The 12322-nt window shown below is 44.4% G+C and overlaps 1 protein-coding gene across 9 annotated transcripts in view; it reads left to right on the forward strand.

Annotated features, from left to right (window-relative positions):
* Positions 1 to 12322, forward strand: part of Igf2bp2 (insulin like growth factor 2 mRNA binding protein 2) — a 147594-nt gene that overhangs the window by 89596 nt on the left and 45676 nt on the right. Inside the window, exon 1 of one of the 9 annotated variants that reach the window (XM_087186740.1) lies at positions 1701 to 1804. The exons of the other annotated variants lie outside the window; for them this stretch is intronic. The gene's annotated coding sequence lies outside the window, so the exon portion shown is untranslated. Of the gene's footprint in view, positions 1 to 1700; positions 1805 to 12322 lie in introns of those variants that run through there. 9 annotated transcript variants of the gene reach the window in all.

Below are 12322 nucleotides of genomic sequence, written 5' to 3' on the forward strand. Positions count from 1 at the left end.
CGATGCAATTGCTTAATGATGGATTTCTTAGGATAGATTTTTGTTGTTAAGCAAAACATGACCATCCCTAATAATTGTCTTTTAAAATGATCCTCCTTAAAAAATTTCTTTAAAACTACATTTAAAAAGAAATGCTGTATTATTTATATAAGTGGAAAACTAGTACTGTGTGACATAAATTAGAAGTAATTCTAAAAATAAAATATACAGAAAATAAAGTATTACTCTAGCTAGTGTTGCTTCTTAGAATGGTTTAGAACCTAATACTTTTTTTTATGGTGGTGGTGCTGAGTATTGAACTCAGGGCCTTTGTACATGCTAGGCATGTGCTGTACCACTGAGCTACATAGCCGTCTTCCTCCTCTAAAAAAGGAGCAGCCTGGAGGTATAGCTATGATAGAGTGTTTGCCTGGCATATGTGAGGTTTGAGTTTGGTCCCCAGCACAGCCAGAAAAAGAAAAGACATTAGTACTGGAGAGATGCTAGACCAAGCAGCCCCAAATGCGGAGATTTTCCTTTGTATAAAAAAATGAAGAGGGCCAGGGATTTAGCTCAGTGGTTCTGCCACCGGCCTCGACAGCACAAGGTCCCAAGTTTGGCCCCTGGTACAACTCCCCCCGCCCCCTAAATGAGGAAATGCACTAAGTATGATCCCTTCTACAGCTATGTTTGTACGTCTCCTGCAGTCATTGCTTGGGATTTTGTCCACATATCACTTAAACCAGTACCAGAATGAAAGAGCTAGTGACTGTCTGGTCACAGACCTGTGTTTGGATTCTTGGCTTCACCTCAGGTTCTCCAGCTGCACAGAAGAAACAGTTAACACCGTGCCTTCGTGCATGTTCGTGTGCAGCAGACAGGAAGGAGCCATGTATCTACTCAGGCAGGGCCAGGCCCAGGGCCGGTGCAGGGCTCTTTCAGGTACTGGAGCTGGTTATCTGTCCCTTGTGTAAGCTGCTGCTGTTCTTGAAACCTCTGCAAGTTCGAAATCTCTCTTACCTTCCTTACGGTTGGACATGGGAAATGCCTGTAATCAGCCTGCACAGCAGCTAAGAGGCCCGGGCAGGTTAAATTCTCTGCTGGCCTTCTGAATACTGTCAGAATTAAATGAGATGATATGTACAAAATGGTTGATAATGCTAAAGCGTACACCTCCTTGGTGGTGGTGGTGGTGGTGGTGGTGGTGGTGGTGGTGGTGTTCTGACATTGCTGAGTTCCTGGACGGCAGATCTGCCGTGGTGGGTTTTGTCTACATCACACTCTGAATTGGCTTAACACAGTGCAAACAGTCAGTGAGGTGGACACAGAATGTCCTTCCTGTCCTTCCCTCCTTCCCTCCCTCCGCAGCCCAAGTCCAAGGTTCATAAATCCTCATGAATTTTGGTGGTGCCTGCTCCCATCCGACCCTAGTTTGCTAACCTGGCAGGCTTTCCCCGGGTGCAGGCCTGGGAGGAAGGTGGGTCCGCTTGTCCTCTGTTGACTCCAGGTGTATGTGTGTCATTGCCTACATTTCTTTCCACACCATTTGCTCATCCATCAACCAGTTAATTAATCCTGTGTCATTTTGGAGGGCATTCTTCACCTTCTGTGATCCTGCTGATTCCCAATCTTTCCCTGAGAGCCTGTGTTGGTTAGAGGTGTTTTTGTAAGTTCTTAGCCATGGTGGTATTTTCTTCCAGCCTTTACAGACCACTTTTCTTGGTTCGCAGGTGACAGTCTGTTTCTGACATTGAATGAAGATTTCTGAAACTAGAGTCCTGTTCTCAGAATAAACCACTCAAGCACAGAAATTCTTTCTTTAAAGGTGATTTTGCTTGGACAGTTCAGTGCTCACATCATCTTTGTGGGAGGAAAAGGCAACTGCTGTGTCCTTGCAGGAAGGCGGCAGGCAGCTCTGGAGAATTTTTGACACCAAAGAGGATCTTAGTGGGAAGCCATCTGGCCCCAGAGAAGTGGAGTAAGGCGCCAGTTGTCACGTGTCTGGGTAGTGGCTGCATGCCTGGCATCTCGATGCAAAGCCTGACTCTACCCGCAGCCTCCCAGGAGAGGAGGAAGTCCTGTCCTCAGGAAATGAGGTCCCTCTGAAATCCATGGCCATTGAAGACCCACTGGGAGCCAGGTCACAGGCAGGTTGGGGCCTTTCCCTTCAGGTGGTCTGGACTGGTACAGAGGTGAGAGGCCGATGGCATGGCACAAAGGGCAGCTGCTGCTCCTATCTGTCCATTGTTTATAGTCACCCTGTGAACTCAGGTGACGGGGCGAACAAATCCAGGGGGCAGAGTGAAATTACAGTGGGATGGGATAAATGCTGCAAAGCAGGACCTGCTGAGGTCCTGGGATTGCTAATCGTGCCTCTCCTTGGCCCCTCAGGGAAGGTGCAATTTTGATCTGGTACCTGCTGGTAACCAGGCGTGACCCAGAAATGAAGTGTCTCCCGTGCTTCCGTTCTGATGACAGGACAGCACTGACAGCCAGGGGCTGGCTTCCCCCCACACACTAGTGTGGGCCCGAGTGAGTCCCGTCTTCCCAACTGAGAGCCCTATCTCTCTGGTCTGCTTCTTTCACCACCCCCTGAAGGAAAGGAGGTGGCAGATCCTTTAATGGGATGGGCTAGTGACATGGGTCTGATGACAGCCAGCAGTCCTGGCATCCTATAGCCCTCTGCAGCCCTGGAGTGGATGAAGCAGTCCACTCCCCAGGGAACTGTTCTGTTCTCTTTGCTGTCAGCAGGAGCATGAGAAGAGGTCTCTGAGTTTTGCCTTGTTTCTGTTGAATATAGAAAGAGGGAAGGGAAGGAAAAGAGGGATTATTGTGTTTAAACACAGATCAGTTTGTAAAATTACTATAGACCAAAGGTAAATTAGTTAAATCAGTGTTTGGGGTAGATGCTGCAGAAAACAGCCTTAAAAGTAATTCAGCCAGGTATGGTACACACCAGGTGTGGTGTAGCAGAAATCCCAGCTACTTGGGAGTTTGAGGCAGGAGGACCACAACTTCATGCATGAGAACTTAGTAATGCTCAAAGTGAAAAGGGTTAGGGGGCCAGGGATTTAGCTCAGTGTCCTAAGTTTCATGCCCGGCACCTCCCCTCCCTCATGAAAAGGGTTAGGGACATGATAAAGTATCCCTAGGCTTGATCCCCAGTACTGGGAGAGAAAAAAAGAATTTCAAAAATACGTTGGACAGGAGAATCATCATTAGGATAAGTAGGTAAGTAGTCTTTTAAGGACATTACTTCGATGATGGTATTATTCATGTATACTTTTAAAACTACAGAGATGCTTTTTTTCTTTTGGTACCACGGATTGAACTCGGGTCCTTGGGCTTGCGCAGCAGGTGGCGAAACCCCAGCCCGAGATGCTTTTTTATTTTTTTGGGTACCGGGGATCAAACTCAGGTCCTTCCGCTTTCGAGGCAGGTGGCGGAACCACTGAGCTAAATCCCCAGCCCCCTTCGAGATGCTTATTTTTTAAAATCAGGCATTTAAAAAAAATGATCATTTGCCTGTAAAACTAGTACTTGGGAGGCTGAGACAGGACGATTGCCTTGAGTTCGAGGGCAGCCTAGGCTCTACATAGTGAGTTCAAAGCCAGACTGAACTGTATAGCAAGACCCTATCTCAAAAACAAACAAATCATTTAATTACACCTTCTTATTAACATAAAATAACTCCCAATATAGTTAATGGATTACCTGTTGCACTCTGAAGAGCTTTGGAAAATACTTACTAGCAACAGAAGAATATTCTAGTACTGGTTAGTGAGATGCTTTTGTTGAGATGCCTTTGTTTTAAGACGAAGCCGTTTAGCTTGTTTGTGAGTGCACCTGGCAGCCATGTGTCAGGGAGGGAAGGCCTTGCCAGTAGACTGCTCCGGTGTGGAAAGTACAGAGCCACCACGGTACTCGCACCCACTGTTGCAGAGCTGCGAGGCTCTCTTGTTTGAGGAAGGAAGTCCTAAGAACTTGGCCTCTGAGCAGAAAGGTACTGCTGGTGGCTATGCTCGTGTGTTTCCTGCTGTCTACGGACTCCCCATGGGGCGTGCTGATTGGTTTCAGGATCTTGTGAAAGTATTGTTACCTTCATGGTCCAGCTTAGGAAATAGGAGGCCTATGCTCACCTGCTTCCTGCCCCACATCCAGCCTGCTGTTTTGCCCTTCCCTGGAAGCAGTCTCTGCTCCTCTCAAACCAAAGGGTTTGGATCCCCCAAACTCCTGGCTGCCGTGCCTTTGCATACGCATCCCCTTGACTTGAGAGGTTTTTTCTGACCCTCTGTGTGCCTGCTGTTGCCCACTTTGCCTCCTGGACCTCAGGGCCCCACTGAAGCACTGCCTCCCTTGGCGCCCTGTGTGTTTCCCCTCGGTATGTCAGCTGGTCGGGCGCCCTCTGCCATGGTGCAGGCCGGCATAGCAGCGTGGCATACAGGGTGCGGGGTGCACGGCCTGCTTATTCAGCGCCTCCCCACCAGTCTGTGCCAGCTGGGAGCAGGTTATTCTCTTTCTGGTTTCTCACATAGTAAGTGCTCAGAAAGGATTTGTGGAATAAATAAGTGAAACTCATAAAGCCAGTTATCATCTGTCTGAATATTGGAAAAAAGAAAAACAGCAAAATTCTGTGAAGTTTCCCATGGTGAGTATGGTGAGGTCAGTTATTTAACATGAGAAAGGTTAGCTTCATTAATCATATAAATGCAAATAAAATAGCAGTTTTCACCTGAAAAGGGGCAGAAATTTAAAAAGCTTGGTAACTACATTTTCAGATGCACGGGCAAAACAACATTTCATTTACAGAATATGTTAACATACAAATGTACAGCTGTCTGACTATCCCCTTCTAGGATTCTGCTTCTAAGAGCTCATCTTCCAAGATACACTCACACATGTGCAAAATGAGATTGCTAGGTAGGCAGGTATTCAATACATTTATTTTTGGAAATAGCAAAATATCAGAAACATGTCTGTCAGTTCAATTCACTATGTACATCCATAAAATTCAATATTATATAGCTATCAAAAAGAATTTTATATATATATATGAGAAGCAGTTTTTAAGATAGTATATACTAAGTAAAAGAAGCATAGATCCAGCAATCCCACTATTGAAAATATATCCAGAGGAAACTGAATTATGTTAGGAAGACGTCCACAGGCAGGCTCGTGTTCATTACAGCATGGTTTGCAATAGCCAAGACATGAATCAACCTAGTAGCCATCAGTGAATAAATGGATATAGACACAATCAAGTACTATTTCGCTGTTAAAAAGAATAAAATTGGGTCATTTGTGACACCATGGATGAACAGAGGGAAGAGTGTGTTAAGTGACATAAGGCACAGAAAGATAAGTACTGCATGACTCCATCACGTGGAATCTACTGTAGTTGACCTCACAGAAGTGAAGAGCAGAACAGTGGCTTTTAGGGACTGGGATGGTAGATGGAGAGGAAACTAGATTAGAAAACAAAAAGAAAAATAATCACACAGCACTAATACTTGTGTTTGGGAAGACAAAAAGATGATATATACACATGGTATATGTCAAATATAGGATACTGGGGAAGGATTTTGGATTTTTTATTTTTTATTTTTATTTTTTGGTACCAGGGATCGAACTCGGGTCCTTGTGTTTGCGCAGCAGGCGGCGGAACCACTGAGCTACATCCCTGGCCCTGGAAGGATTTTTTAAAGACTGGTAATAGGAACTGGAGGACTTAAGAGAATGAGTGCAGCAAGCAGAATGTTTCTGCTTGACTCTTTGGTTACTTTTGAACCTTGTGCAAAGAACATGTAGTACATACGTTATGTATAAAAACTTTGAACAATGCCAGTGAAGCAGTAGAAGTAAGTGTTCAGATTTTCTGAGTGTATAAATTAAGTCATGAGAAAGAGCTTTGTGTTATACACAGACATGTCACCCTGCTGTCTCACCGCTGCCTCCTCCTCCTCTTCCCCTTGCTGTCAGACCCAGCTACCTATACCACTGGAGCTGGACAGGGCCATGCACAGTTATCTAGTGGTGTTTCTATGGGATCAGGGCACTCACTGCCTTTCCCCATAAATAGGCCATGCCCTAAGTTTTTCTTAACCTGCTGCTGAAACATAGCATTTTAGAAAATGTGAATGTGGTGCCACCGCCTGCCTCACAAGCGCAAGGACCCGAGTTTGATCCCCGGTACCAAAAAAAAGAAAAAAAGAAAATGTGAATGTGAGCTTTACAGAACTGTTTAGATCAAAGTTGCAATTACAGGGAGAGTATCACTACAATACTAATTAACCAACATCCGAATTATGGGCCAGACTTGTTTCTGTGTAGTGGAAATGTTAGCTTCTGTCTGGTGGTTTATGACATCAGTGAAATTCCTTGGAGGTAATTGCAGTCTTTTCATTCAAAGTCCCACCCCAAAACCTGTTCAGTATATACCTGTAGGGAATGGACGAGCTCTTGCTGCGAATACATACTTCTAGTTGTAGTAATTTTCATGAGATAATATTATACCTGCAAAGTGCGGGCACCAGATTGTACAAGAGTAACCCTGGCAGTCAAGAAAGTGTAAACTTAAAACTTTTAGCAGTAAGATGGAAGAGAGAAGAAATAGGATAAATTGAGGCTATAGAGTGGGTTTTGACACAAGTCGAGTCTCAACCCCATTGTTTGTAGGCCACCTGATTATGAAAGACTGTGGACTTTGCTGTCTAACCTATTTAATAGGCTGTTAAAAATTGTGACTCAAATGAAATGCAAGATTTGTTGAGATTATTATTTAAATTCAGTGTCTGTACCCTAAGATCCATAGGATGCCACCTCTTTGTGTTCTTTCCCTTCTCTTGCAGCAGTTACGTTTTGCTGCCAAAATGAGGTAAGCCTGGGATTTGGAAGGAATCTTGTCTGAGTACCTGTCGTCTTTTCTCACTGCCTCATGTCTGGAGCATTAGAGGTTAAATGTCTGATCCAGCATCTAACAGCTTGTCTGTAGTAAAGCCGAAGTTTTGTACACTGGTCTCCAGTTCCCAGCTTGTCACAGCTGCCAGTGTTGAAGTAACAGTAGTCTTTGGTAACAGTAAAATGTTTTTTTAGGGACAGGGAGAATTGCTGAGTTCAAAATCCAAGGAATAGCTGGGGATTTAGCTCAATGGCAGTGCGCCTGCCTCACAAGTGCAAGGTCCTGAGTTCGATCCCCAGTACCCCCCCAAAAAAATCCAGGGAATAATTTATATTTTTATTTTCTTTTAAATCATTTTCTCCACAAAATCAAAGCCTTTTGCTTTGCTTATAGACATTAATAAATTATAGCTTGCATCTCTGTAAGTATCCATGATTGAATATTCCAGGTTTTGCATTTTTCAGCAAGGAACAAAGCACTTTCAGTTTTAATAAGCACAATAATCAAAGTCCTCTTAAATGAAAAGAGAAATAATCTTATCAGTTTGGCAGTAGCATTCTTCAGCTTCTGAAATTACCCCGGAACTGGTTCTTTTCCCTGAATCCACAGGTGACTGCTAGATAGCTTCAGTAGTTTATTTCCTGGTTCAGGGCTGGCTCCAGCCATCCAATTAATTGCTTGATTGTGACTCACTGGGTCAGATAAGATTCATGCACATTTTGGAAAATCAGGAAATGTTCTCCTGGGCACTTCAGGACCAACACTGGGAGTGAGAGGAGCAAGGAAAGTTTGAGGATAACATGCCTGTGTTGAAATAGTCTCAATGCCCACATTTTAGGGCGCATCACTTTTTGTAGAGTACTTTGTCACAATTCCCTGGGGTTTGATGAAAGGCAGAGGAAAGGGCAGGAGCTCATCCCCAGCACCAGAGAGACTGGTACCCCGAGCACGAGTGAGGGGAGAGCACCTGCCAATCTCTTCCTCCAATCTTTCTGGTGAGGACCTGGATCCAGGCCAGAAATGGAGCAGAGTCCGGAAAGTAGGGCTCAGTCCTGGGCTGCATCGCTCGAAGGAAAAAGAAATAGGAACAGGAATTTGAAGCGGTGGTAGCCGGGACCTCCTGTGGTTACCTCCTTAGCCAGGTAGGTTGTTCATCATTATCCAAGTCCGGTGTTGACTCTTGTGTGCAGCTTCCTGATTGTTGGGTGAGTCCTGGAGCCTGCCCAGGTAGTGGTACTGGCTTGAGAGAAAGCGATGAAAACTCAGGAACCCACTGAGACAGACGCTGTGTCTACTTACTGTCTTTCTAAGACAAGGAACTCACAAGATGTTGAGTGAACCAGCAGCTGGAAGGAATTCTGTGCTTAAGCACCAGAGATGTTAACCCTGTCATGTACGTTTGTTCATGCATCAAATTTACCACGTGGCTGCTGTGTACATGTCAAACCCCACCTCCCACCCCAGACTCTGGATGTGCAGGGATAGGAATGGGCATGCATAGCTTGGGAAGGATACAGTGTTCAGGAAACTTGGATTTTTATCAGCGCCACTGGAAAGTTTCCTCTGTGCAAAAGTCTAATCTCTCAAAAGTGATCACAAAATGAAATTTATATATTGGAAGTTATCTCCCTACCAATTTTCATTTCAGGATTGATTTAAAGTGATCCTAAGATAAAACCTCAGTAAGGTGATAAATTCTTTTTAAAATAAGAATAATTTTTATGTTATCTTTCTGTAGATCATACATGTTTTTATTGTTTTGTTTTGTTTTTGTTTTTTTGCAATGCTGGGGATCAAACCCAGGGCTTTGAACATGCTAGGCAGTTCCTCTGCTGCTGAGCTATACAACCAGTCTCATTCATGTTTTTAAAGTTGACTATTCAAAGTTTTTAAATGGAATTCATTGCATACACATCATATAACATTAAACCCTAAGAGCTAATGGTTTTGTTTCTTTTCACCAACACCTTATTAATAGTTTTTTATTGTTATAATGAAATACTGTACCGAAGGCAGAAAACTTTATAATTAAGAAAGGTTTGTGTAGCTCACAGATTTAGAGGTTCAAGGGCAATGACACCTGGGTTGGCACAGTTCTGGTGAGGACTGTCACATCGGAGATAGCAGGGGATGGAGTGTACACAGGAACAAGCAGCTGATTACATTTTGAACAAGATGTAAAGCATGCATGGGGCCAACCAAGCTTGTTCCCTTTATAACAGTCAACTTGTGAGAACTGTCAAAGGGGTCACAAAGGAAATACGTTACCCGCCCAGCGACCTAAGGACCCCTCGGAGGTTCCTCCAACACCGATACACCGTGGACCAGGTCTTCAATCACAGTGGACCCTTGGGGGACACTCACACCACATCCAGACCACAGCACCTCAGAAGTCCCAAACCCGTTCATTGAAGTGCTTTTCTTTACATCGTTTTTGTGTAAGAAATTATTTTTCTGGCTCTCCCCACATTTTGATAGATAACTTTTCCGGTGATGGTAAAGAAATTCCTTTCTCTCTTCCTCTCTGGAGCAAGTTAATATCAGCCCAGAGTTTTGTTTTGGTTTTGGTATTTTTGTTCATTTTCTCCAGAGCACCCTTTTGTGTAGCAGAGGAAATCAGGGAGTTCTGTGCCCGCGGAGGCCCGGGTATCTGGAGGAAAGCTTCCTCACATGCTTCTGGGGCAGTGACATTGTCCCAAGAGGTCACATGTGATCCCTGCTTCAGCTTTCACCTGCCCGTGGTGCTTGGAAACAGTGACTCCGTGATGCCCTTTACTAGCTGCTGTAGCATGATTAGGATACTGTGCAGAAAGAGGTGTTTAAAGATTCTTGGTCCCAAAAGAGTTAAAGACAGTATACTGTAGTGACCCATGCATACCCATGTTTATAAATAGCACAGCTCACAATAGCTACACTCTAGAAACAGCTTACATGCCCATTATATACATCTAGCCATATATATGGCTGGATTTCTATTCAGCCTTAAAGAATGAATTTTAGTCTGTCATAGGAAAACGAATGGATTTTAAGACTATAATACTGCCGGGGGTGGTGGCGCACGCCTATAATCCCAGCACGTGGGAGACTGAGGCAGGAGGATTACTGTGAGTTTAAGGCCAGCCTGGGGAACATGTTGAGTTCAGGGCCATCCTGAACTACAAAGGGAGACCCTGCCTCAAGAAACCAAAAAAAAAAAAAAAAAAGACCGTAATGCTAAGTTTAAAAATCAGACTCCAGGGCCGGGGAGTTAGCTCAGTGGTTCCGCTGCCTGCTTTGCAAGTGCAAGGTCCCAAGTTCGATCCCCAGTAACCCCCCCTCCAACAAAAAAAAGACAAGAAAGCATTAGATGTTAATTTTCATTTAAAAGAGGTAAAAATTGAACCTGAGAAATCTGGTGATCTATTTCACTAGGACAAAGTATGATGGCTTCAGTCTGTGAATACACATGCTGATTCCTTTTCATGAGAAATGGCTTTTGCATCACTTTCTAAAGATTTGTAGAATCCTGGAGTGAATGCCAATCCTGGAGTGAGGCCTGATGGTCATTTAAAGGAAGGGGTGCTTACTATAACCCAGCCAAGCAGGGAAATTCCTTCACCACTGCCCAGGAGTAACCACTGACCTGTCTTCTCACAGATGTCCAGAGAGTCCTCATCCAATTGCCCCACTGACTTTTCTCCCTTCTCTTCACTTTTTTCAACAGCAAACAATTAAGAATCCCCGATGTTCCCCTCAAAAGGGAAACCTGATCTTGTGTTAGGAACTCTTTACTAAAAAGAGCCAAGGTCTTTTTGTGAGGTAGTGCGCTCTCTGAGAGGGAATGGATTATAAGGTCTTAGACCAACTATTGCTATGGTCTGAAAGTATATCCCCCCCTCAAATTCGTATGTTGAAATTCTAATTCCCAAAGTAATAATATTAAGAGCTAGCCCCCTTACCCCTCTCTTTGTCTTCCTGTCTTCCCTTCTTGGTGCTCCACCATGGGTTGATGCAGCAAGAAGGCCCTCACTGGAGGCTGGAACTTTGATCTTGGACTTCTCAGTCCGTAGAACGATGAGAAATACATTTCTCTTATTTAGCACATTCAAGACAGGGCTCTGATTGAACATGTTACATTCCTGCTGGCTTGAACCACCGGTGGTACATGCCTGACTATCCCTTTGGGTGGTATGGGACGGTTCCATTGCCGGGTACAACACCAGTGGGACAGTCATGCATGTACCACCGGTGGTTCAAGTCTGTGGAACATGTTAATAACTTACACAGTCTATGGGATTTTGTTATAGCCCACACACAAACTTAAGACATTTTTCACTGGTTTCTGTTCCATTCAAGCTGTGCGCGTCCATGAGTTCTTGTACCTGCATGCTCAAGAAGCATGAATTGTTGGTGCTGCTGAGGATTTATGGTTTTATGGACATGAGTTTATAGAGAAAAGGAAGTTACTGGATTCATAACTGCAATTCACCTGGCTCAGAACTGTTTGCAAGGGGTCACCACAGTATCTGACTTACTCATTTTATGATTTGGCCCATAAAACTGCTACTAGTCACAATGTGAGAATGTGTGTATGAGGGAAGAGGAGAACTTTAACAGACAAGTAGAGGATTGGGCTTGGCTATCACTCATGATTTATTTGCTTCCTTGAGTAGCTCTAGGTCCTAGTTCAGTTTAGCTCTGGATGTCCTTTGTACAGAATGTCCAGGAGTTTTAAAGAGAACTTTCAAAACTGAGGGATAGGAAATAGGTAGGTGAAATGGCCTTGGACATGTGAGTGCATGGCACACAGTAGAATATGACCATCACTCTAAAGGCTGTTGGACTGGGGTCTCTGGTAGTTTCAGTTCCAGTTCTGCCATAGGGGACCGGTTAGCACATTTGCCTCTCTTCACAGATAACGCTCTCCACAGTGCTGTGATTTCCCTCCCACAGGAGGGTTTTGTATTGTCTTTGAGAGCTCAGAGTCGCTATGGAAACAGATGGGACTTACTTGGGTGCAGTCCCTCACTGAGTGTCCTTAGCCAGGCTCTCCTTGCTTCCTCAGTTGCCTCTCCTGCCTGTGATTGCCCTGGGGATTCTGGGAGCTGGGTTCCCACAGTGCATGTTAGTTTGTTCTCCACTCAGGCCCCCCACATGGTCTAGGCTTGGGTCAGGGAGGCTGATCAAACTCGTGCTTCATCAGCCATACACCTGAAAACCCCAGCATTCTCCTCCTTACATGCATGCAGGTGTTTTACTTTATTGGGGGGGAGGCAATGCAGGTGAATTGGCTCTTCAATTTCATAGTGATTCCTCAATTACATATGATTTTATTTTCCCAGATGATTGCCTGATTATTTTAGCAACAAATTCTGCCATGAGAAAATAATGCCTGCCAGGTTCTTGAAGTTCATAATAATAGACCTCTAATTTATCCAAAACTCACTCATTTGGAACCTTTTGTTA

The sequence above is a fragment of the Heterocephalus glaber genome, unplaced genomic scaffold (genome assembly GCF_053883595.1).
Source record: "Heterocephalus glaber isolate CG9 unplaced genomic scaffold, H.glaber_assembly_v1.0 deba00001504, whole genome shotgun sequence".
NCBI classification, from domain to species: Eukaryota; Metazoa; Chordata; class Mammalia; order Rodentia; family Bathyergidae; genus Heterocephalus; species Heterocephalus glaber.